The sequence below is a fragment of the Cupressus sempervirens genome, chromosome 4, assembly GCF_028749045.1.
Source record: "Cupressus sempervirens isolate cs-2001-9-10 chromosome 4, ASM2874904v1, whole genome shotgun sequence".
Classification (NCBI taxonomy): Eukaryota; Viridiplantae; Streptophyta; class Pinopsida; order Cupressales; family Cupressaceae; genus Cupressus; species Cupressus sempervirens.
The window spans coordinates 663,764,690-663,780,279 of NC_143121.1; positions in this window are offsets into that span (position 1 = coordinate 663,764,690).

Sequence of the window (15,590 nt, forward strand, 5' to 3'; positions counted from 1 at the left end):
TGACCAATGACCCCCTTCGATCCATTACATGATGACATATGTCCCTAGGGGTCATAGGACTCTTAGGGACATATTAGAATCATTCTTATGGATCGAAGGGGGTCGAAGGTTTACCTATGAACCCCTTTGACCCATTACATGATGACATATGTCCCTAGGGGTCCTAGGAACCCTAGGGACATATTAGAATCGTTCTTATGGGATGAAAGGGGTCAAAGGTTGACCTATGACTCCCTTCGACCCATTACATGATGACATATGTCCCTAAGGGTCGTAGGGCCCCTAGAGACATATTAGAATCATTCTTATGGGTCGAAGGGGGTCAAAGGTTGACCTATGATCCTCTTTGACCAATTACATGATGACATATGTTCGTAGGAGTCCTAGAACCCCTAGGGACATATTAGAATCGTTCTTATGGATTGAGGGGGTTAAGGGTTGACATATGATGCCCTTTAACTCATTAAATGATGACATATGTCCCTAGGGGTCCTACATATTAGAATCATTCTTATGGGTAGAAGGGGGTCAAAGGTTGACCTATGACCCCCTTCGACCCATTACATGTTGACGTATGTCCCTAAGGGTCCTAGGACCCCTAGGGACATATTAGAATCATTTTTATGGGTTGAAGGGGGTCATAGGTTGACCTATGACCCCCTTTTGACCCATTACATGATGACATATGTCCTTAGGGGTCCTAGAATGCCTAGGGACATATTAGAATCATTCTTATTACATGATGACATATGTCCCTAGGGGTCCTAGGACCCCTAGGGAAATATTAGAATCATTCTTATGGGTCGAAGGGGGTCAGAGGTCAACCTATGACCCCCTTCGAATATTTACATGAGGACATATGTCCTTAGGGGTCCTAGGACCCCTAGGGACATATTAGAATCATTCTTATGGGTCGAAGGGGGTCATAGGTTGACCTATGAACTTATGACCCCCTTCGACCCATTTTATGATGACATATGTCCCTAGGGGTCCTAGTACCCCTAGAGACATATTAAAATTGTTCTTATGGGTTAAAGGGGGCCATAGGTTGACCTATGACAACCTATGACCCCGTTCAACCCATTACATGATGACATTTGTCCCTAACACCCCTAGGGACATATTAGAATCGTTCTTATGGGTCGAAGGGGGTCATAGGTTGACCTATGACCCCTTTCGACCCATTACATGATGACATATGTCCCTAGCGGTCTTAGGACTCCTAGGGACATATTAGAATCATTCTTATGGGTAAAAGGGTTTCATGCGTCCTTTGACCCATTACATGACGACATATTTCCCTAGGGGTTCTAGGATCCCTAGGGACATATTAGAATCATTCTTATGCGTCAAAGGGGGTCATAGGTTGACCTATGACCCCCTTCGACCCATTACATAATGACATTTATCCCTAGGTGTCCTAGGACCCCTAGAGACATATTCAAATTGTTCTTATGGGTCGAAGGGGGTCATAGGTCCGTTCGACACATTACATGATCACATTTGTCCCTAGGTGTCCTAGGACCCCTAGGGACATATTAGAATCGTTCTTATGGGTCGAAGGGGGTCATAGGTCACCCTTTGACCCCCTTCGACCCATTACATGATGACATTTTTTTTAGGGGTCCTAGGACACCTAGAGACATATTAGAATTGTTTTTATCGGTCAAAGGGGGTCATAGATTGACCTATGACCCCGTTCGACCCATTTCATGATGACATATGTCCCTAGGGGTCCTAGGACCCCTAAGGATATATTAGAATCATTCTTATGGGTCGAAGGGGGTCATAGGGTGACCTATGACCCCCTTCGACCCACACTTAAGCATTTGACGTCATTTTGAGACCAAAAATTGCGACCAAGTTTTTTAAATGGGCAAATTTTTGTTTTTTTTAATAACTAGCCCATGTTGGTCGCAATTGCAACCAATTAGTTTTTTCGGAATTGCGACACACAGGGAAGCATAAAACAAAAAAAAAGGGCAAAACATTTCATTTGGCTTTTGCGCGAGGTTCATTTGGCTTTGGCACGAGCGAGGGTCTCCATCAACATTGGCTCTGCTATAGATCATTTTCATCTGGCTTTGGTGCGAGGGTCATCAACATTGGTGCGAGGGTCTCCATCAACATTGGCGCGAGGGCACATCTTGGCACGAGGGCACGTCTGATCTGGTGCATTTGATTGTAGAAATTTTGAGGGCACGTTTGAAATTTTGAGGAGTTCCATGTGATTCCATTAGTATCCTGCCTACGACAGGAACTAATATGTTTTAGGAGAATGTTGGATCTTTAACTAATTTATGAAAACCATTGCAATGTGCCTTTAAAATAATGTATGGGTTACCGTCGCATGATCGTAAAATGGTTAAATTCAATCACACATATACTTATATATATTAGGTGCATTTTTTTTATACTATTCATTTTACCATGCTACTTACTTAAGGAAAAAAGTCATTATATTTATTATTATTGAATTTAGCTGAATGAAATGAGTTTTGGTGGGTCTACAATCTTACTATTTCCTGTATTTCAATAACTAAAAGGCTAATGAGTGTTGTCATTTAGTTTGGTTTTCTATTTATATTACCATGTTTGTGGTTTGGAGCAACGGTTAATGGATTCCTAATTTCTGATTAGGAATATTTGTTTGGGTGCATTTCATTTCTATTTCCATTTGAAATTGCTTTCAAATAGTCTACTACATTATGCTTTGACATCAGTTGATGGGTTTATGATAGTTTGCATTCATATTAATTGGTTATTGTATAAAATTAAAGTTGGCTCAATGTTTTGATTTGTATAGGCATAACATTCCACTTATTCTCATTTGTGAAGGAACTCCAACTGATCACAGTACCATTTTTATCACTAACAATTTATATCAGATAGTGATAAAAATGGTCAGTGGGTCATTCAGAACAATTGCTTTTCAAAGAAACAACTTTTATCTCTGAATTTCCAATATTTTACTTGAATTAGATGGTTGCATAGGCATTTATAGGAAGCCAAACAACATCACATAAATCTTTGAAGAGATTGCTTCTCATACTATTGGGGAACAAATGAGTTGGGTGGTAGGCCACAACACTCATAGTTGAATGCCATTTACACCGCACATCTTTTTCCAAATCTTTTATTCAACAAGACCACATCACACACCATAATAAAAATGGACCTTCCTGAAACTTATTCAATATCTCAATTATATAGCCCATGCAAGACATCGTTTAACATCACAGTCAAAACAGTCATCATGTGGTCAATCTTTCAACTTATCGTATACTACGGGTATGTCTATTGAGGGAATGATTAGAAAATTGCATAGGAAAATGTAAAAAATTGTATAAAACATGGGTGAATACATAAATCTTAAAATGGTGAAACTAAGGGTAGAGATTTTAGGGAGTCAAAGAGATGTTTAGTGACATGATTAGCTTTCGGCATAGATCAGATTACATAATTAGGGATAAGGATTGTAGTCTATAACTCTTTTTTGGGGCATCCTTTTTATGATATGTAGTGTATCATCTCATTAGATTCTTCATTCATACTATGCGACTTTCCACGAACTGCCTATTTGGATTATGTTGATGATCTCAACTATTAGGGGAAACTCTGCACACTCTGTCTTCTCTCGACTGTGTAGGGTTCTAGAATTTTGAACACTTTTGATCTCCTTACGGCTTGAAGAGCCTTATCTTTATCAGGTCTTCTTCCTTTGAAATGGATGTCGTCTGAATTGACACTGAGTTTCTTATCAAATGCAATTGGCTACTTTGCATAATTCACACTAATAGAAACAACAACACCAACTACTTGTTACTCTGCAAGGAAAAAGTGAGCATCTTCTACACCCCTTTCACAACTTTCATGCAATCTTTTGTGTCTGTTACAAAGTGCACTCCACATTTAATGATTCATCTTGATAGAAGTCCTCTCCTTGGAAAATAACAAGCTTTTTCATTCTTGAATAGGGCTTGACTACTATTCTATTTATCCCAGGAATGCCATGTAAAACTCTCTGCCATATACTGACATATTCAGGCTGTATTGTGTTTTATAATGGACACTTTTAATGGATTTCTACCAAGTCACTACTTTAAGAATATGCTCTCTTTCGTCAAGATTACTTTCTAGGATAGTTACTAAACTTTTTATGTCAATACTTCAGTTAGAAATATGCTTTCTTGTTCAACAACACAAAATCTGCCTTGTCTTCATAATTTTGTAAAGTTTTATGATGCTCATCTTGCAAAATCAACCTTGACATTTTTAAAAATTCATTGAAACATAGTGCATATTCCTTGTTTCTTGTATCATATTTCATTATTCCACAAAGTTTTGCTCATGATCAAATCATACAATTACATAGCCTGACAGTTCCTTAAATCAAATTAGCATACATATAGAAAAAATGCACGGAGATGGCAGGTTGTGAAAGCAATCATATAGGGCTGCAACGTGGGTGGCCTGTATTAATCCTTGAAACCTGCCATCTAATTCTTGTCATTTTATCTGGAGAAATCTTTAATTCCACCACCTATTCAGAATTTGTAACTGCATGCCAGTCAGGACAAAACAAAATTCTTAATAGAAAGTAAGGTCACTATGGTAACATTTTTCAATGCCAATTTTATAAATTCAATTGTCTTTATTTTTAATTTTAAGACTTTAGACTACTCATTTGTTTTTTCAATTTAAGACTACCAAACACTTCAATCATTTAAGTTCCTCAGTATAGCCACCCAACATATACACAAATCTATAAGTACAATAGACCAGTGAAAATTTGAACCTTGATGACAGCCTCACCTATCTATTTTGACCTAGCTCTAAATAGATCGCCACATTTGAAATGTCCCCTTTTCTTATTTGATATGGTATTTCACACCTCTAATCAGATTTTTAAAATCAAACAACTGATATCACAAAGATCCTCCAAATTTCTCAAGAAACCCCCAAATCGGGTATGCCAGAAATTGTGCCAAAAGCTTCACAGCTTCACCAATTATTAATAAATCTGAAAATGGAAATTTTTACAGAACTTTCAGCAGCATAACAGCCTACAAATTGACATTTCCAGATCCGTATAGCCTTTACACAACAGCTCGAAAATGTAGGACCAAAACTATGCTCATCGGGCTCCCGAAATAGCACAAAATATGCCCGGAAACACCACAAGAACACTAATAATCTATCTCAGAAGTTTAATCACGTCCCAATATATATATTCAGATCTATTTTAATAGCTTAAAGTATAAAATACAGCAGCAACCAAAACTGATATGAAATACTCAACCGGAAACACCAAACTCTCACAAAAATACACCCGGAAACTCACAAATCTGCACTGTTCAGCACAAAGGCAAACTCTGTATGAGCATGCACATGGAATGGCTTCAAAATCCCGTCCTTAGCCTTCCTGGAAACCTGCAAACTCCCATTCTTGGGTCTCCCTGGAAACCTGCAAACTCTCGTTCTTGGGTCTCCTTCTCCACAGGTTTGGCAGCCTCTGAAGAATAACAAGGAATGAGCAAAATCAAGTTCTGGAATCCCCCCAAAATGCCTCCAAACCTCTTTAAAAAGGGAATAACTGTAACTCACGTCCAAGAGAGGTTAATGAAACATATTTTAATAATAATTATCATTTATTAGTCCAACAGTTTCCAAAGATTAACTCTCTTTTTCCGAAACTTCACTTTCTTGGGCTTGCCTGTCTTAGCAAAGATTATTATTTTTTAATTATTTGAAAAGGGGACATGACAAGTCCTCCCCTCCCAAACATTGCTTGTCCTCAAGCAATGGTTGAACAATAAACCAATCAATCCTCCTGGATCCCAAATGTAGTCATGAACTATACTACTACCAATTAACACAGACTCCTGCAAGATCCTCTGCAATATGACCAAGAGGAATCCATAATCAAACTGGCAATTATAGCTCAACCAAACTCCAAAATCACCATTACCACAATCAAAAACCCATGAGGCATAAACTCTTAGAACATCAGAACCCAAGTAAAGTGGACAAATCAAACTACCAACATAGTAAATACCATCAACGCATCCCACTGGCCTATATGGAATGTACAATCCAACTCTGCAACAATGGTGAACCCTCTCGAATGAAACTATACCAAGTATGGAGAATCCACACACTGTACAACTCCTATAGTCAACACAACTCTGCAAATCATCGGCCACTATCTCATAACCATAACTCCCATACACTGCTGATGGTGAAAAGACATTACAAGATAACGAGTAAGAAATGGAATCCAAACCAAATTTGTCTGCCATCAACTCCTCAGCACAGGGATCAAATGCTAACTGATGTACATACCCTGCAATATAATGTTGATAAAAAAAACCAACCTCAGTCAACAGCTCACCATGAAGAAGTGATACAACCCACTGATCACCAGCTAAGTCAAGAGATGTCATAGCCAAAGGAGTAGAATCAATAACAACACCTGCTAAAGCATCACTCCAAAAATCTTGCTCTAAGTCATGTATTATCAACCTGTCAATTGCAGGACCTATCACCATGTCATGCCCATCACAAATCTCATCCTGAGGCATCAAACTATCCCATAACTGATGATAAGCACTAGGAACCAAAGTACATCTCTGTACCACCATCTCATCAACATGGTCATCAAAGGTAGATAGATGAGCATACCTCATAGTGTAATGCCGATAGAATGTACCAATCTCAGTTAGTGGCTTAGACTGCAATCCAGATGTAACTAACTGTAATCGATCATTAACCAAGTTGGAACTGACTACTACCTCTGAAGACATTGCGAAGGGAGTAGTATTACTAGTAGGAACCATGCCAACTATCAGCTGACCAACATCACACATGGTCTTTGATACAACATCTCTAGTCTTCGTGCCATTAGTACTAGAGGTCACCACCATGTCAGGCACACCACAAAAATCTGCTACAGCACCCAACTCAATTGAACCTGACTCTAGTGGGAATGAACCTGATATGCCAATGTTAGTATCAAGGATGGATGCATCCCCATCTCCACTGTCTCTAACAATCTCGGCCATGGACATCCTCGGATCACCAAACACCATAGCTTGTGACTGTATAGAATCAGGTGAAGACTGTAGTCGCTCTAACTCCATGGTCACCTTAGCCAAATGAAACTGTGACTCCTTGAGAGCCAATTGTGTACTCTCAAGAATCTCAGAAGTCACCTCAAGCTGCTCAGTAAGATCACTCACCTCATCTTCCTTGGCCAACAATGCATCACATGCTGTACTGCCCCACTCCATAAGATAATCTCTGTCGGCTACCAACTGCATATAATTCTGTCTCAAAATCCGAATAGCCTCCCATAAAGAGTGGATCTCTGTCAAGGAAAGATAACTTCCTCCCTGCTCATCACTAGTAGGAGAACCCCATCCATAAACTGCTAACAACTGACGAGCAGCATCAAAATATTGGCAAGTGATAGAAATGTCTTGGTCACTAACTCTCAACTGATTAGACAAATGATGGCACTGGCTTGACTGTCTCCTACAAACCTCCTCTGATGCACTGTCTGAAGGAGTGTCCTCAAAGTTACTAGTCTCTAGAGTATTACCATCCATATCCTGTGAATCAAATCTAAAGCTCATATCAACATACGGAGTATCAAAAACATTAGCATTGCTGTCCAACTCCTCTATACCCAAGGAAACTAAGTCTTCAAAACTGCCCATTGCATCCTTCTGGATGTCATCAATGCCAATGTGATCCTGGGACTCATCTATACACACTGCCAAATATGAAATATCATCAACACATTCCAGCAAGTATGGTCGACTGGATATATGAACAAAGCCCAACATTGGTGTATAAAAACTAATACCAACATCAGACAAGATACTGGCACAAGAAAAGACAACACCATGTAATCTGCTAATCAAATCCATGATAGCACCCAAACAAACACTGCTACCAAAAAGTGTTAAAGATCTCCAGCCAACTGAATCCCAAATGCCAATATAACAATCTCGAGTCCATATCCATAAACTAGAATTGGCTGGTAACTCAAGCAAAATCCTGACTTGAGTAATATGACCAATACCAACTAACTCCACATACCTGTCATGATGAGATAATGTAGTGACAATACTGTCTTCACACACCTTCAGTTGGCGGGATAAATCATGTGAAGTACTACTAGCCTCAACCTCATGTGACGAAGCATCTAACTGTGCCTGGTACTCTCTCTCAAAAAAGTCATGAATGCTCAATGTCTGCTCATCTACACTAGGTATCTCACCATCATGCACAACAACATCCTCATAATCATCATCCTTGAGGTCAAATCTATCTATCACTCTTTGACTAAAATCATCAAATGTAGTTACCTGATCATGACCTTGAGTAGTCATTCCATGATACCACCAATCATAGGCTGCATCTTCCAAGTGTAGACTTGCAATTTGAACAACATCACTCTCCTTCATGGGGTTAAGTGTGAAGAAGGTCTGTAATTTTTGTAGCCATGCTCTAGCTGAAATTTTATTTGTTCCATCAAAAGTAGGTGCTATAAACTTGCTTATTTTATTTTTGAGCTCTCTTCCACTTATGTCATGCTCCCTTCTGTACTCTTTCTTGGGCATCAAAGTGTTCATCATATCCACATATTCTCTAAAAGGAACTGAACTACGAAAGTCATCATCTAAGCCATTATAAGTAGCTCTTAATGTAATCAAGTTACCTGTAACCTCTTCCATAGGATTAATGGCTGGATTTGGTACTGGTGGCTCATCTGCAGGCAAGAAAATAGTTTTGGTTGATTTAGATGGTGTGGATTTCAGATTTCTTGGCTCCTCTGAAGTGCTCCCTTTCTCATTAATAGATGCAACTCCTTGTAGTTTTTCTGTCAATATTCGCAAAGCCTCTCTAGTTTTTGCCAAACTATCCACTGTTTGCTTCTGAGTATTTTGGATGTCTTGGAAGAATTTCTTTGCCATCTTATCTGGATCAGCCATACTTTTCCCTTCCTTGGATTTTGTACTTTTACTTTCAACTGGAGGTTTGATCAAAATTTCTTTATTCTTTTCTCGCTGCAAATATCTTTTTTCTCTTTCACTTAGTTGCATGCAACCATAAATTTTGACATGCAACTGATTAGAAGCAACATGCAACCACCAAATTCACCAAGAACTAACATGCATATGATTAGAAGTAGAATGCAACCATAAATTTTGACATGCAAGATTTGGGTAGTTATCAAAACTGACATGCAAGATCTGGGTAGTTGTCAAAACTAACATGCAAGATCTGGGTAGTTGTCAAAACTGACCTGCAACTTCTACAAACCCTCAGGCTGGCAAGATCATGGCTCTGATACCACTGAAATGTCCCCTTTTCTTATTTGATATGGTATTTCACACCTCTAATCAGATTTTTAAAATCAAACAACTGATATCACAAAGATCCTCCAAATTTCTCAAGAAACCCCCAAATCGGGTATGCCAGAAATTGTGCCAAAAGCTTCACAGCTTCACCAATTATTAATAAATCTGAAAATGGAAATTTTTACAGAACTTTCAGCAGCATAACAGCCTACAAATTGACATTTCCAGATCCGTATAGCCTTTACACAACAGCTCGAAAATGTAGGACCAAAACTATGCTCATCGGGCTCCCGAAATAGCACAAAATATGCCCGGAAACACCACAAGAACACTAATAATCTATCTCAGAAGTTTAATCACGTCCCAATATATATATTCAGATCTATTTTAATAGCTTAAAGTATAAAATACAGCAGCAACCAAAACTGATATGAAATACTCAACCGGAAACACCAAACTCTCACAAAAATACACCCGGAAACTCACAAATCTGCACTGTTCAGCACAAAGGCAAACTCTGTATGAGCATGCACATGGAATGGCTTCAAACTCCCGTCCTTAGCCTTCCTGGAAACCTGCAAACTCCCGTTCTTGGGTCTCCCTGGAAACCTGCAAACTCTCGTTCTTGGGTCTCCTTCTCCACAGGTTTGGCAGCCTCTGAAGAATAACAAGGAATGAGCAAAATCAAGTTCTGGAATCCCCCCAAAATGCCTCCAAACCTCTTTAAAAAGGGAATAACTGTAACTCACGTCCAAGAGAGGTTAATGAAACATATTTTAATAATAATTATCATTTATTAGTCCAACAGTTTCCAAAGATTAACTCTCTTTTTCCGAAACTTCACTTTCTTGGGCCTGCCTGTCTTAGCAAAGATTATTATTTTTTAATTATTTGAAAAGGGGACATGACAACATTGTCAATTAATATTTACTTTAATATATTTTTATTATAGTAATATATTATAAGAAAAAATTAAATCTTTACAAAAAAAAATTAATACCAAAATATTTCTTATGAAAAAGGTATAGGCTAGTGTAAATGTAAAAAAAATTAACTAAATTTTTTAGATGTTAAAACTAGCACATATGTGAATTTAAAAGATTTATTTATATAATCTATTAATATTTTCTTTAAAATTTATCTCGACTCCAAGGAAAAAGCTAAGGAGTGAGAAAACATAAATTTGAGTGGTAAATGGATCCACCTAGGATTCTATTGGAAGCCAAAGTGGATGCCCATATTGCTGTTCTTTTTACTAAAATAGATTCAAAATTCATAAGCTTGTATTAGATAAAAGGGAAAACTTTATACAAATTGTCAAAAACCTGTGACTATCAAATACAGGGCCTTTGATCATTTCTGCCATAAACATTCAATAGAAAAATCTCTTGTCGATAAGTTTTGGCTTCCTTACACTTACAGAAACCTCAATTCTGATTTATATATCTGAATTAAGAATCATGAAAATTAATTATAGTTCATAATTTTTTTCTACTTTCTGAGATCTATATAATTCTGATGATGGGTGTGATTTCAAAAATTGATAAAAGCAATTTGAGACAATCAAATTAAATTGTAAATTTTTCATCTTGGAAATCTTAGATTTGAATCTATTGAAACTTAATACATAATAACAAAAACATTTATAACAAAATCTACCTGAGCTTTGAAGACAAGTGGTTCATAGGAAATTGACAAATCCTCAAAATTGAGTATAGAAAGACTTTCAGGCCACTCTCCAGACAGAATCTCTTCCACAATCTTAATCCTCTCCTCTCTTTCCACTTCCACACTTTTACTTGAACTCACATTGAATGCATACCTCACCTGGCCTCTTGATTGCCTTCTCTTCCTTTCACACTGAGATACTTGTGTTGGTAATAATGGCAGTGCAACAAATGCTACACACTTCAATTTCACTGCATTTACAAAAGATATTGGTTGTTCCTCTCTACTTTATTATACTCAATTCAATATCTCTTGCATTTTGAAATTTATATAGAAAATTAAATGGGCCATACTGAAATAAATGAAAGCTAAATGGTTTAGGAATTCAGCTTCATTTCGTGCAGATATACATTGAATCTTATCTTATATGTGGGTCCATTTTAAGACACATGTCTATACATTGACAAAGATTTGGAATGCCTTGGCACATTCCTCTGAATTATTGTGCAGTGGATAAGATGGACTAAGCTATTGAAAGAGATTGATGGTAAATTCTGTGGACTCTGATTTGCATGAAACAACTGCATATTACAAGTGGCTTCTACAATGGAGGACAAACTGTTTTTGACTCTTGTAAAACAATTGGCTTCTATCATGGAAAGTGGGGAAGCTAAATTTTAGGGGCTTCAAATCGTTGAATGAAGGTCCCAAGGGGCTTCACTTGAAGCCTCCATGCTGATATTGGTGTGGGAGCTTTGAATGAATCTTAGCGCTTCATTCGAATCTAACATGCAGACCTCGTTCATACTCCTAATAACTGATTAGAAAAGCTTTTAAATCCAACATTTTTTCTTTTTTGTCCCATGGTTTCATGTATGAGTTGGTGGACTAGGGTGCTAAGAGGGAAGTCAGTAACATCATACCTTGCATCAGCATCTCCGTCTATGGTGCAGGAGCACCTAACTCTTATGAAGTACAACTCAACAACTGTTTGACAAGATTTAATAGTTGACATGTAATGGGTGATTGGTGTCAAGCTACTGCGTATGCATTAATCTCAGTCTTGAATGCAAAAGAAACTGTGAATTCACTAAATAGGGTCAAACTTATTTTTGTTGATTTAATAGATTTGATTTGAGAATGATGGTCTAATGATTTGAGAGAAAGAGTTGAGAGACAGATGGAGAGAGAGATAATACAAGTGATAGAAAGACTCCTAGATAATATTCTTGAGGACAATGTGTATTATAGTCCTTACGATGTTTTCCTTTGATCTACCAAAATGATGGTGGTGTCCTACAAATGGCATGGCTCTTTCTACCACTTGTATTATCTCTCTCTCCATCTGTCTATCCATTCTTTCTCTCAGATCATCTGACCAACATTCCCAAATCAAATCTTGACCCTATTTAGTGGATTCACAACATAAACTTCAAATGCTTCTCCTATCAAATATGTAGATTTCACAATAGCTAAGAAACATAATTGTAGGCATCATGGTCACATTTTTTTGGAAACGTAATTGGGTTGTGTACCCAAGCAATGCAAAGCAACTTCCACACCTTCAATTCCAAGTCGAATTCATTTGTAAGAATGATCCCTTGCCAACAGTTGTTGAATACATCTGTAGCTCATGAATACAAGGTCCTCCAAAAAATCTATTTAACAGATATTGGCAAGCGATCATTCCTAGCTAATTTTGTTTTATAAGGTTTGTCCCAATCCCAATAGGTTGTAGTTTCATTTTCTAGATGCACTTCGTCGCTTGGGTATACAACTCAATTACATTGATTCCAAAAAAATGTGACCATGATGCTTACAATTATATTTCTTAGTTGTTGTGTCCTAAGATCCCTTATGACCCTTTACGACCATTTACGATCCCTAAGAATAAATCTTAGAGCTCTTAAAATGTTGTAAAGGGTCATAAGAGACTCCTACGAGGGGCCATGATGAGCTTCCACCTTCATGTGGTTGGCCCTGTTAAGTAGAGAATGCTATAGTTTTCACAAAACAAAGAGAAGCTCAATAATTTAAGGTCTTAGTCCATAGACAAATTAAATTAGAATTATTATCCAAAACACATAAAAAACATGCACATAAACATGGTAGGCACTAAATAGAGATAGTTGGAAGAGAATTAAAAAAAAGATTAAGGATTATGTTATTTTAAGAAATATTTAAATAATAATTATAAATTGAGTTAAATCAATAAGTATTCGTTTCTACCTTTTCCAATATAAATTTAAATATTGAATGGTCTCTCCTTTATATCTTAATCCTTCAATACTCATAACTCTTTATTGCATTCATTTTGATCATTCACTAAACTTAATTAAATTATAATTATATTACATGTTATTTTAATTTTTTTATATTTTTACTTTATATTTTTATTATTGAATGTCATGTCAAAAAGGGGACATTATAGTGAGATGCATTACAATATAGCAAAATAACAAGAACATTATTGAAACAAACTGATACAACATTCAGATTATAAAATCAGACTGCTGCAACAACACAAATTAACCTAATAGAAAGAATAGAATACCATTCCCACAATGACCGAACATTTACCCACTGAACTACACCTCTTCTAAATAATGTAAGATGCTGATAACACGTTGATACTGCCATCACACATGTCAAATTAGATTGATACACACTAAAAGCCACCCTAATTAATTGTAGCTAACATCTGGATGCACACTTATAATTGATGTCAATCAAAATACTGAAGGTCTGGAATAGGGCATAGTGGTTGCTAATACAATAGGTACAAACTCGTAGAAAGCTCACCAGATTCGCCAAAGTCTACATAACTAAGACTTAGCATCAAAGGTTCTCCCTAGGCACCTCGAAACCACCAAATATTGGCCCCAAAATAGGATCCCTTAATCTTCAAGCTCTCACATACTGGCTCCACTTGGTACAGCATCCCATAAAGGTCATCTATTCACTTTCAACTTGGACAACCTACAATATGGTCTTTGTATACAATTCATTTTTTGTCGTTTCATTATATGGTTTGAACAAGTGTGGAAAAAAATCAAATTTTTATTATGAATTTTCTATTCACCAATCTATGTTAAACTAATTAGCAAGGTCACTTTCCTAATACTTTATGAACTGGATGCTATTCGCAAGGTCAGTTTCCTAATACTCACTATAGTACTTGCTATTCAATTGAGATAGACACAGCTCATTAGTTTGTTTGTATTCTCTTTGGATTTTGTTAAAGAAGACAACTGAATGCTATATGATGAACTAAAAGTTCTGTGGTGTCAACAGGCTTGTGCATCTCTTGAGCCAAATTACCAGCCCCAATGACATTTGTTGTTGTTCAAAAGTGACACCATACTAGACTATTTGCAAACAACCATGCAAATAGGCATTCTATAGATAGACTTGGGAACATCTTGCCAAGTCTTCAGTACATAATAAAGCAATTAAATTTCATAAATTGTTTTTTTGATTGTCGATTTGTTTAAATATTGCCCATCAAAAATTACTTAGTACATCTCATCTTTTTTCTGCATAGGAGCTTGCAGTTCTGAAGAATCTAATAGCGAAGAATTTGAAGAAGATATTGTAGCAAAGGTATATTTGGTGTTCTTTTTTAAGTGAAAATGTGATTGGAAATTTTGTATATTGTCATGTTTCACTTCCAGAAAGGTCAAATTGTAAATAGAGGTGAAGTTGTATGGATTTAAGTTTCTTCTTCATAATTTATAATGCTCTCGATTCCTCCTTTGTAGCTGTAAAAATACTTGTTTATTTTCACCTTTCCAGATACCCTTTACCAGGTTCTTCAAGATTCCAAAATATCTTGGGCTGACCCCACTCCAGCATGTCCTAACTCCTACTTGGTTCAGAGACCTAACTCCTTTTTATATGTGTCTTCCTCTTACTACTCCATCTGCAGGTTGCAAACAAATCATCCTTCTTCCACCAATGAGTCATTCCATTCAAGAAAGACCATGTCTGACGATATCAATGCACAAAAAAATAGGGAGGCAATTGCTAGACTGTGGTCTAACTTAAAAAGAAAAGGTGATGGAAAATGTTATTGTCCTTGCAAAATGTGTAAGGTCTTAAAGACTTGAAGATATCTAATCACAACAGTTGAGCAACATTGTAGGCAACATGGTCACATTGAAGGGGGGAATGAGTATCGCCCATTGGTATGTATTTTAATAGTTTATAAATTACATGAGACATGATTTGATGATGACATCATGGTCATGGTTAATATAAGGTTATCATTTTCATATAGGTCAACATCTCTGAGTTTCATGTTATGGACCATGACAATTCGAAGAATGCGGTTTTCCAAATGAGGGAACATGGAGGTGTGAATATTGAAGTAGAAGGTAATGATACCATGGAAGAAAATCAGGATGATGAAGATCACGATGATCAAAATGATAACGATGATCAAGATGATAATGATGATGATGATGATGGTGATGATGATGTAGAGTTTGATGTACCTTTACTTGAGAAGGTAGAGCAGCCCCTATAAGAAGGCTCCAAAACAACTCTTCT